Source organism: Pholcus phalangioides, unplaced genomic scaffold (genome assembly GCF_987345545.1).
Source record: "Pholcus phalangioides strain wild (caught in Gottingen) unplaced genomic scaffold, Ppha-v1.0 ptg000029l_1, whole genome shotgun sequence".
NCBI lineage: Eukaryota > Metazoa > Arthropoda > Arachnida > Araneae > Pholcidae > Pholcus > Pholcus phalangioides.
Genome location: NW_028301619.1, coordinates 10,514,350 through 10,527,143, shown reverse-complemented (window position 1 = coordinate 10,527,143; position 12,794 = coordinate 10,514,350). Strand labels below are relative to the sequence as shown.

The following is a 12,794-nucleotide window of genomic DNA, read 5'->3' as shown; positions in this document are numbered from 1 at the left end:
AAGTCTTGGGAAGACGATCATCTTTTCCATCGCACCCGAAATAATAGCGTCATGTTGCACCCTACGGCTCATATTCCAGGATCTTAAAAAAAAAAAATGAAAATAAAAAAGAATGTATCATTAAAAAAACCGGTCGAAGGACGTGCCTTGAGTGAGTCTCTGGTTGGACACTTTAATTTAATAGTTTGCCTTTTTTTTCTCCATGTGTAGCGAGTTGTCGTACGAGCAGTAAATCATTGTGAGTAGGCTGTTCCCCCAGACAGTGATGAGTGCTTCTACTATTCAATAAAAAGTTCAAATTAACGCAGTTTCGATTGCACGATTAGCTAATATAAAAGTGCTTTTAGTGAGAAAGACCCTGCCCTACAACAGGAACTTGAAGCGAAATTGCTCGCATCTATCATGTCCGCCCAAGATTGAGCTGTGCCTTTCACTCTACTCAATTCGCTAAAGAAATCTAACTCCGTGCCGACATACGATGCGTATATATATATCAAAAAATAGTTTCATTTGTGTAAGCTTCAGTGAAAGTAAACGTCTCTAGTCGGCCATATAGCCTATACAGAAATAATTTCGGTATCACAGTCAAGGTGCTGCAAGATTGTAATGAACTAGTGTATTACCACAAAATCGGAAACTGAAATTTCTAGCTTCACGTGATTTTTAGTAGTGCCCCAATGTTTTGAAATTTAATTTTCAACATAGTTCTGAGAATCGTTGAAATTCAAGTGAACCACCAGATCTGATCCTTCATCAATGAGATGACTGATTCCAAACCCACAGTTTTCTTGAAGTAATTTTGAGAATTTTCTGTTGACTGACATTTCACCATGATGAACAAGCCATCCACATGACATCCCCCCCCCCGCCCATGTCAATCAGAGTATCCGCCTATGATTGACAAGATCCATGAACACAATATAATACGAATAATCCTTTCTTATCAGTTTTTTTTACCTCCAAAGAAAAGCAAGATTTGCACGAAAGGAAAGGAATTTCCGTTTTCCTTTTAACTATCATTGTGCTTGGCCTTCGAGATAAGAGTTTTTCAAAAATTACTTATTTTTGAGATAGAGGGGTGAAAACGCATTGATTCAATACAGTAAATGCAAGGAATTTTTCATTTTTCGAGATGTAGAGCTTTTCGAGAAAGAGAGGTATGACTGTATTTTGGATTATTGGAACAAAAATATTAAAAAAAAGAAAAGAAAGAAATTGATGACTATTTTTGGCGTTACTAAATTTAAGAAAAAGCTATAAAATTAAGCAGGAAGGAATTTGGATTTATACACACACAGAAAGTAAGTTGTTACAGATCAGTTTATAAGTTTTATTGCTTGATAAAAATCAAATTATTCGAAATTAGAAGAAAAATTCACGAAATAAATTTTCAAATACCCACAAAAAGAAAATTCTGGTGCCCGAGAGATTTTAGAGAATTTTATATGGTCATCTACTGTATATAATAAATGCGTGTGAAGCTGTGTACCAGGATAAGGCAAAGACTTATTCCTACTTTAAAGCTTAAGAGAGAAGCTGAAAAAAGAAAAATCCCGAGAGGTGATAATCCTTGGTGGGAAAAACTTTCAAACATATTTCAAAACATTTTTCTCCTCCATTTTCAATGTACAGGTTTAATGCTATAAGATATGACCTCCGATCAGATTACTGTGATGCCAAATGTTCCTCATCGTGGCCAAGTTTCCAGAGGGTTCAGTAACACGAGTGTTTTTTTTATATATTTTATTATTATATATATATATTTTTTAAAGTTTTTACAGGCGAAAAACCTCGAGTTCATCGACATCTCCACAGTTTTTAAATATTATTTTATATTACTTAAAAATCATGAGACATTTACATATCTATTTTATGATACAGCATTATTATTATAACCTCTCTTATTTGTTATAACTAGAACCGAGGGTGAGCCGGTTTAAAAGATTTCGGCTTATCGAGGGAGAACGAAAGCAATCCAAATTTATTATCATATGGCGTATTATATTGAATGTGTTGAGTATTACACAGTAAAGTTGTTTCATTACACGAAGTAAGATAGGAGTGAAAATATTGACAAGTACAGCTTAAGCAAACTTTTTACGGGATACCTTATATATTAGAGGAATATTAAAAATTTGTTTTTGTTCCGTAGAACAGACTCATTATCATCAAGGGTTCCGGAGAGCTTTTAAGTTGAAAATCTCTGGCCTAGTCATATATGAGCATTTAAGATGTAAATGTATATTTTGGATTATGGAGCAAAAATCTTTTTAAAAAAACAAAATAACATTGATGAATATTTTAAGCGCTATTAAATTAATGAAAAACCTACAAAATTGCCGCAAGAAGGAATTGGGATCTTTAACTGCAAACTTAGCGCGAGAGGAAAAGTATAAGTTTTTTTAGATCAATTTTTATAAATTCTACTGCTTGGTAAGAATCAAATTATTTGAAATTAGAAGAAAATTCACGAAATAATTTTTCAAATACGCGAAGTAACGCGAATAATATTTAAATATTGGGAATAATATTTAAATATTAAGATTGTGATTAAAAACTAGTTGGTTCAAATTCATATTGCCGATAGGGACAATTGTATATAGAAAGCACTACACATGCCTACATTGCTCACCACCCTAGAGCCTCCTATCAAGAGGGGGCCAACTGTCTCCTTACATCCATTATTGACGTATCGAAAAAATGATTTTTGGTCAGAGCCAATGTTATCTGCCAACCTAGATTCAACTTCATTTTTTACTATCCCCTTATCGCTTTCAGCAACAGTCTTCTTTTATCAGTAAACAATGATAGGTCCATGATAGGTGATTATGTTATGTTTCAATGTATTTTGTACTGTGTTATTATATATAAATTAGCTGTTACCCGCGGCTTCGCTCGCGTGGATTTGGTAATCTGAAAATTACTCGGCAATGATTCGTCCATAGAGCATTTGAATCTATCATGATCTCCCTTGGGGGTTGAATTTTCAGAAATCCCGTCTTAGTGTGTGTCTACATTATGAAATATTATACTGACCAGATTTCACATTTATAGCTTCGGCGGTTTCAGCTGGGCGCTTTGATTGCCCCGTATAACCTTTTAACCACCTTATGACCCCCTTAGAGGTTGAAATTTGAAAAGTCCCTCCTTAGCGAGTCTTCCCATCATAAAATAAAACAACTGACTAAATTTAATATTTATAGCTTCAATGATTTCAGTGGGTACGATTCGGCGTGATGCCTCCATATAACCATATAACATTTAAACCCGCATTAAGACCCTTTTACGGGGGTTGAATTTTGAAAAAAAAACTCTCTTAGTGAGCCTTTACGTCATGAAATAAAACTATTGACCAAATTTCATGTTTATAGCTTAAACGGTTTCGGCTCGGCGATGATGAGTCAGTCAGTCAATGAATCAGTTAGGACATGTTATTTTACCTGCATAAATTAAATGTGTGATTTCCGATGAAACCGCAGCCACTCCAGCTTTTTTAAGATTAAATTCGTGTTCAGCACACCAAATTGTATAATGTATTGTTATGGCCATCTTTTTTCAGCTATCTCTTTGGGCATTTTGCCTGTTGTGGCCTTGTATTTCTATAAGAAATGGCTATTTTTGTTTCGTACGAAGAAATTTTGTCAAAATTAGTTGTCCAGTGCAATAAAACCACTGATACACAAGTACGACATCAAGAGAAGAATGGCAATTTTTTTGTGATTTAGGAAAAGATCGGGTTTGAGGAATGCTGAATAAGAAAACTTCTACTGTATTGAGACGATCCTTTGACGAGCGAAAAAAGAAAAAAATGTTCTAAAAAATCAAAGACAAGTTTGCTTACGTCAAAAATCTAGCGTTATTCTATAATGAAGTCCATGATGACGAGAAAAGTCGAATCATGTGACTATTATAATTTCACAAGATTTCATCTGATATCTTTCACGAATTTTGGGAAATAAATCACTTTTACTTACTGCTCGTACGTAAATTTCAACTAGAGTCATTTTCGGGCACGTTTTAAGAAGTTGTGCAGAAGAAAAGTGTGAGGCATCCAAAAAAAGGGTCGTAAAACTGAAAAATAATGATTTAAAGCTTATACAAAATTTATTACGACGCTAAAAATGAGTTTATAGCTTTATCATGATCTTCTTCTCACGTTTTTACGCAGAAAAGTCGGAGTACAACGATGCAGGCATAAATCAAAGAAAGAGAGAAGGTATCGTTTTATAATTTCTTCTGCCTCGAATAATGTGGGTGGGTAGATCTTCCTTGCAGGCCATTGTACTGCAACACAAAAAGCAATTCCACAAAAAAGCAGTTAGTTTTAGATTGGATTCACGGAGCACGAATCATCATCATCTCGGTAAAAACTGATGAACTCAACCAGATAATGCCATACCTAATCAAACTGAAGAATAACCTACCTAACCATCTAAGATATGAAAGTGAGGCTTTAGGGTTCTTTCTCAATTAAAAAAAAAAGATTTCATTTTTCCACCGTATTATTTCGCAATAATGGCTTACGAATCATTATGTTTGATGACAAAAGAAAGAAGAAAAATGATTAAGAAATTCTTGAAATCTATGGAATCTGAAGGGAAATAGTTGAATCGAATTACGGCAAAGAGAATGCTTAGCCATGCTACTCACGGTTCTTTAGCACTGGCTGTGGGTATCGAATAAGAAGCTTCTTCTTTCTTTAGAACGAGTAATAGCCGCAAGTAACGGCAGTAAAACATTTCTTCGGGCAAAATCCAAAAACTGTGTAAGTTGGCTCATTTGTCAAAAACTTGATAGGGCTAGTCAGTCTATCGCTCCTCCCCACTAATAGAATGCGCAAGTATTAGGTTTCCGTATCACGCGATCTGTCGTTTTGTTTAGTTGCGAAGGCATAGAGTTTATGAAATGAATGACCTGCCATGCACGTTCACACAACAACAAAAATAGAAAGCGAAATTCCAAGAAATTAAGATGGTTTGATGTATTCATCTTCTATCAATTCAAACCAGGGACCAGTTAGATGTATATTAGGCGCAGACCTTATTCAATATTATTTCATCGAAACATAAACTGAGAAATCAAAAGGATTAAGCAAAGCCTATTTTGTTTTCAACCTTTTACGAATTATGTAGTCATATCACCATTTTAATTTATATGTAATCATCTTTATTTTAAATATTTCAATTCAGTTTTCCGTAAGATGTTAAATGATTTTTATCGGAATAATAATTTCACCAATCCCCGAGGAGAGGTGGGATGCGAAGCCCTCACGGGCCGTATACTGACCTCAGGCCGCCAGTTTTTGACCCTTAGTTCAATCGCAGTCATAGATCAATAACATTCAACCAAATTGAAATGAAATTTTATCATGGAAAACTCTATTTTGCAAAGTTTTGTCCTGACTAATACAATATAACTGCAATAGTATACCTTACAGAAAGAAGAGTGTTTTTCCCAGGTGGAAGAATGTAGAAATTTACGTATTAACGGCCCAGTTCAAAAAGATAGCTTAAAATTTTGTTTTGAGATATCTGCATTTTTAAATCACCACTTTGCATGGACCTGAAAGGGAATAAACTCAGATTTAATTACAGTAAGAAGTGTATAAGCATAGTTGGGAGTTATTGCTGTTTTGCAATATAAAGAGGCATTTTCTACTCTTCTCATGGCATGTATAACTCAAAAATGCAACTTTCTGAGCATGGCATGCATAACTGAAAAATGCAATTTGAACTGGATCGCTGTATTTGTGGATCATATAGGGTTTTCCCAAAAACCCCACGATGGTGAAAGACATTTTTGATCATAAAGACGAAAGTTCGTAATTTTTTTGAGACAATATTTTTCTATACATTATATTAAACTTAATAACCAACTAACACATATAGTTCAGATAGAAATAGTAATCGGAAACGTGACTCACACACACACATGAAGATCGTCCTTCGGAGGCGAAACAAGAGTAAGTGCATTAGCCCAAAGAGAAGAAGTTTATTTCGAGCTAAGCTTCATGTGATAGCGTTTCAAGTGCTTCTAAACTGTCTGTGAATTAAAGCATCTCTTTCCAGCACAAACATGATATAGTGGTGGAGCTTGTTGCTCTTCGGCGTTAAGTATCGTCAAAATAGAGTGGCTATTCAGGTGGATGATGAAATAGATGATCTCTCTCACTTTAGTCTGCTTCAAGATGAATTTTCAACGTGGGTGGTAGCCAAAAATTCTGAACCAAATTTGATGCGAAAGTATTTTGAACAGATATTATGAGATAGAACAAACAGGAAAGCGAGTGCTGGTTTCGACCCATGCAAGCAATGAAATTAAATATAATTTAATTTCATTGCTTGCATGGGCCATGACATTTTTAGGTGTTTATTAAAAAATAAATATTAAAAAAAAACCTTTTTTCTGATAAAAGTGTCTATATATATATCGACAGTACCTTTTACTTTTTCTAATTTAGTGTATTGTGTTTTCTGATCATTTTGAACCTCCCAAAATACAATTTCGGATTTTACTTAAGGTTTAATAACATGTAAAACTTTAAAGCACCGCAGTATATTAAATATTATACGTTGGTGTAAAATGAAATCCCAGCACAAAGAAAGTGAAATACTATTCGTGATGTTGGGATTTCATTTTTCTCCAGGAGATATGACATTATCGTCGCACCTTAAAGTTTTTTTGTTTACGAAAGTGGAAAGATCGTCCATAAATTACCTGTGGTCTTCATAATCATCATCGAAATCATCCAGTAAAGCTTTATTCAGTTAAATTTTTCCGATTTGAATTTCCTGGACTATTAAAAACATTTTCTATGAATTTATTTCATCTTTATGTCTAACTAACTATTCTTGGAGCTTCCCGCATTTACCGATAGGTGGCTTCATTCGGATGGGATCCATCTAAATAAGAGAGGTGTCTGGGAGGTTTACGATAGTCATAGGTCAGGTTTTTTACTCCCAGACCACGTAGTCGAGAATGCGGGTTAGTTAATGATAATCATAACAGTACTGACAGGGAATTACCCACCTCTGACTTGGATGGCTTCTCGATTGACACTAAATCACCGGGCAAATTAAAATGTGTGCTAATAAATGCCAGGAGCTTTGGGTAATAAGAAAGATTTTTTTAGAAACTATGATAGTTGTGGAGGGCCTGGATCTTATAGCCATTACAGAATCTTGGGCAAACGATGGGGACGAATCTTTCTTACACATCTCAGGATACGATACTTTTTTGAGAAATACATCTGATAGGAAAGGGGGTGGAGTGTTGATATACGTGAAATCATGTTTGAAGGCTAGAAAGTGTAACGTGAAGAGAAGTGATATTGAAACTACACTGCTGGCCACCCAAATTGCAACACCAAGAAAGACAAGAGATATCGCAACAATATTTATTTTGTAGATAACATGTTGACCAAGCATCAAATGATTAAATTTATAGACTTCTGTGAAGTGTGGTTCCTGCCAAAATCAGTAGCCAGAGTAGCCGCCATTGTTGGAGATCACCGCTGCCACACGCCTCGGCATTGATTCAAAGAGACTTTGGATGTGTTCTTGGGGTACAGCAGACCAAGCAGCTTCCACGCGTTGCCAAAGTTGATCTGGTGTGGCAGCTGGGGATGTAATCTGGGTCAATCGTTGAGCAACCATGGACCACATGTTTTCTATCGGCGAAAGATCCGGAGAGCGAGCTGGCCAGGGAAGCAATTCAATCTGGCGATTGACGAAGAACCTTTGGACAATGCGTGAAACGTGTTTTCGCGCATTATCCCGTTGAAATATGGCTGTGGGCAAGCCCTGAAGGTAAGGAAGGACAACTGGCTCCAACACCTCGGAGATGTAGCACTGGCTTTTTAAAGTACCGGCAATGCGTACTAGAGGAGTGCGAGAGTGATATCCAATACCGCCCCATACCATAATACCCGGTGCAGGACCAGTGTGGCGGTGCATAACGCAGCTGTTCGGCATCCTCTCTCCACGGTGTCTCCAGACTCGAATCCGACCATCGTGGTGTTGCTGACAGAAGCGTGACTCGTCAGTAAAGACAATTTCATTCCATTGTGCCGTCCACATCCTTCTTTCATCGCACCATTGGCGGCGGAGACGTCTGTGGTTCTGCGTCAAGGGTAGACGAAGCAATGGACGTCTGGCGGACAGACCACTCTGCTGTAAACGGCGTCGAATGGTACGCGCAGACACTGGATGATGCGGTACAGACTGAATGTACTGTGCTATGGTTCGTGATGTGGCTGAGCGATCCGTCACTGCCATACGCACAATACGCCTGTCATCACGTGAAGTGGTGCACTGAGGTGGATGCGATCGAACACGTCGGTCCATCGTACCCTCCTGCATCCAACGATCACATATCGGCATTACAGTTGTTTGGTTTCGTCCAACACGACTACCGATTTCCCTGAAAGATAATCCACAATCTCGGTAGGCCACTATCCTTCCTCTGTCGAACTCGGATACTTGATCAAAAGATGATCGCTGTTTTCTACGAGGCATAATTGATCGTTTTTTTGAAAAAAACACAAGAAAAACACAATTGCCGTACTTCAAATCGTCGAAATCTCCAAGCCTTAAATAGCGCTTTGAAGTGGCACCACAGGCGCGCGTGATGTGCGTCTGCGCTGAAATTCTAATCATTTGCATATCTCACCTCCGCTAATGCATGTTGTAAATTTCATATTATTTGCATGCTTCCTTCAGGGTGTAGCATTTACGGTGGCCAGCAGTGTATATGGGTTGAGCTAGAAAACAAAAGACGTCATAAACTTATTGTTGTGGTTTGTTACAATCCACCGAATAGGGATCCAAACTACATCGCCAAATTTCATGATGAAATTTCCTACATGTGTAAGCGAAAGAGGGTTCTCATACTAGGGGATTTTAATTACCCAGGTATTGATTAGGAGAACCTTTCATCTAGAGATCAGTATAAAAGAGACTTTTTTAAGTTGGTGCTCGAAAATTTTTTGTATCAGCATGTATCAGAAGCCACTAGGGGTACTGCTATTTTGGATTTAGTTCTTAATAGTTCTGAGGACCTTTTTGAACATGTTTCGGTGGGGGAAGAGTTTTCTTCCAGTGATCATCGTATAGTCAGATTTCACTGTAACTTTTCTTCGGGTAGGGTTGATAACAAAAGACTGGTTCCTTGTTTTCGAAGAACTAACTTTGATATTTTGAGAGGAAGGTTAGCGGAAGTTTTCAAAGACCGGTTGGAATCAGTAGGGGTGGTAAGTTAATGGGAAGAATTTAGTTCAAAGTTTTCCTCTGTTTTGCACGACGTCATACCCTTTATTCAAAAAAAAGCGTGTTTGTACATCGCACCCTCTATGGTTCACGGATAGCGTGCGTAACCTTTATCTTGAAAAGAAAAGAGCATTCAGAGAGTATAAAAATGGACGAGGTGACCATTATTTACTGATAAAAGAAGAGTGTTGAAGAAAGCGATAAGGGATAGTAAAAAGGAAGTTGAATCTAGGTTGGCAGATAACATTGGCTCTGACCAAAAATCATTTTTTCGATACGTCAATAATGGATGTAAGGGTACAGTTGGCCCCCTCTCGATAGGAGGCTCTAGGGTGGAGAGCAATGTAGGCATGTGTAGTGCTTTGAATGACTTTTTCGCGTCGGATTTTAATGGAGATAATGATATTCGATATACGGGTGTTGCATGGGGTAATAAAACGCTCAACGATATTCAAGTAGAAGACATGGAGGTCCTAAATCTTCTAAGAAATGTATGTGCAAGCAAAGCACCAGGACCAGATGATACTGTAGTGCTGCCCGCACGATGGCGCTGGCGTATCTTCACAGCTTGTATAATTATTAGTGTATTTTCTGCTAGTGGCATCACAATGAAAATCGGGAGTCAAAGGCGTCTGGCTCGGTTTGTTTATGGTTGATGTTGTCCTACTCACCTCTCTGCAGCCGATAGCCCTGCTTAATTCAACTGTAACTGTGTGTAACTGTCCTACTCACCGACGCGCGTGTCTGTGTCTCGCCATGCACGGGCCACATTTTTCCTCTACCAGCATTTACGTTTATATTGTGTAAATATATAAACGAAATCATTTCATAGATCAACTAAAATATCTATCCCAGGGTCCTCAGGGAATGTGCTAATGAATTGTTGGGGCCAGTCGCACAAATATACAAGAGTAGTGTTGCTGAGGGTATCGTCACAAGAGATTGGAAACTTGCTAACGTTGTTCCCATATTTAAGAAGGGTAGTAGAGAAGCGGTATCAAATTATCGTCCAGTGAGTTTGACGAGCTCCCTCTCGAAAATTTTGGAAATTATCATCAAAAGGCAGTTTGTGAAGTGGATAGACGAGAATAATTTATTGTCTGATAATCAGCATGGGTTCAGGAAGGGAAAGTCATGTGTAACTAACCTCCTTTGCTTCTATGATCACGTGACGAAGGCTTTGGGTAAGGGAAAAAATGTAGATGTTGTTTACCTTGACTTCCAGAAGGCATTCGATCGTGTCCAACATGGCAAACTCTTGAAGCGTTTACACGAGATTGGAATTGGGGGCAACTTGCTGAATTGCATAGAATGGTGGTTAAGAGATAGGTCGCAACAAGTTATGGTGAACGGGGAATTCTCTGGTTTGAAAAAAGGTCACAAGTGGAGTTCCTCAAGGAAGTGTCCTTGGCACCATACTTTTTTCACTTTATATCGACAAACTCGATCAGGGTATCGATGGGATTACTAGCAAATTCGCAGATGATGTGAAGCTAATGGGGGTAATCGGGAATCGAAGCGATAGGGAGTTGTTCCAGACCAACTTAAACAGGATTACAGCATGGGCAAATGAATGGAGCATGACGTTTAGCGTTGATAAGTGCATGGTCGCTCATTTTGGTTCGAACAACCCACGGTTCTCTTACGAGTTGAATGGTGTCACTATCCCGGACGCGCCTAGGGTCACCGATTTGGGAATTCTCATTGACGAGCGGCTTAGGTTTTCTGAACATTGTTCAGCGGTGGTCAAAAAAGCGAATAGAATGCTTGGTCACATTTTCAAAAAAGTCTCTTCGCGTTCTCCTAAAGTCATTCTTCCGGTTTTTCGAGACTTAGTTCGTCCTGGACTGGAGTATGCTGTAAGGTTTTGGAGACCATACCTACAGAGGGACATAGACTTGGTTGAAGGGGTGCAGAGAAGAGCTACGCGTGTCCGAATTGGCACACGGGGCTTGAGTTATCAAGAGAGACTTCATTTTTTGAATATGTTTACATTGGATAAACGCCGGTGTCGAGGGGATATGATGGAAGTGTTCAAAATTTTCAATGGGATGGATAGGATGGACCATGTATACCGCCAATCGACTGCTTTTACAAGGGGACACCAGTATCGATTGGTGAGGGACAATGCAAGGCTATGGTGTCGCAGGGAATTTTTCTCTAATAGGGTTGTTAATAAATGGAATAGCTTACCCCCGTAGGTAGTAAATTGTAACACAGTTGACACGTTTAAAAAGAAATATGATAAACATGTTGGGGTAAATCGAGAAGGTTTCCATTGTTAGAATAAGACAACCATAAGTATTCTTTATGGACATCGGATAATATTTTATCATGGGTATGTATTGTTTACAATTTTTTGTTTTTAATTGGGTTGCTATATTTTTGAAATATATGAGATCCATATTTTTATGGGCATCTTTTTCTCATCCATCTCGTTGGGCATTTTGTCGTTGTGGCGTTGTATTTGTATTTGTATAACTAGCTGTTACCCGCGGCTTCGCTCACGTGGATTTGGTAATCTGAAAGTTATTCGGCGATGATTCCCCCATATAACATTAGAACCCCTCATGAGCCCCTTGGGGAATGAATTTTCATAAATCACGTATTGGTGGGTATCTACATTATAAAATATAATATTGACTTAATTTTTTTTTTTTAAATAATAACGTGATCCACACGTATTCCCAAGGGATCAGCATGATCCATCCAGGGAATTTGTTAGTGTTAGTAAACATCCATGCCCGAACCGGGATTCGAACCCAGACCTGCACAGTGAGAAGCTAGCTCCCTAACCACTCGACTGCCAGGCGGCAGTCATACTTATGGCTTCAGCGATTTTGACTCAGTGATGACTGCTCCATATAATCCTTGTGACCTGCCCCTGACGGGGTTGCATATTGAAAAATTCTTTCTCAGTGAGTCTCTACATTAAAATACAAAAATACTGACCGAATTTCATATTTCAGCGGTTTCGGCTAGGCGAGATTTCTCCATATGACCTCCTTTATTGAACACATTTATGATCAACTTAGGGGTCGAATTAGTTTGTCTTTACATCATCAAATAAAACTTCTGACGAAATTTCATGAATTTCAGCGGTTTCAGCACAGTCTGATTTCTCAATGCTACCTTCGAAATCCCCTAATGACCCCCTTAGGGGTCGAGTTTCAAAAAATCCTTCTTAGTTAGTCTTTACGTCATTAAACAAAACTTGTGACCAAACTTCATGAATATAGTTTTAGCGGATTCGGCTAGGCGTGGTTTCTCTAAATGTTACCTTTGAACACCCCTTGTGATCCCTTTAGGGGTCGAATCTCGAAAAACCCCTTCTTAGTGAGTCTTTACGTCATGAAATGAAACTGACCAAATTTCATATATATAGCTTCAGCGGTTTCGGCTGGGCGATGATGAATCAGTCAATCAGGACATGTTATTTTATATATATAGATAAAACACGTGAATATCAAACATTTTTTTGAAAAATACATTTCAGTGGTGAAATTCTGAAACGATTCCAATTGGCAC

The 12,794-nt window shown here is 38.1% G+C and overlaps 1 protein-coding gene across 1 annotated transcript in view; it reads right to left on the bottom strand.

Annotated features, from left to right (window-relative positions):
* The window catches only part of LOC149067677 (collagen alpha-1(XV) chain-like), a 130,794-nt gene that overhangs the window by 44,612 nt on the left and 73,388 nt on the right, over positions 1-12,794 (bottom strand). The window lies entirely within an intron of this gene.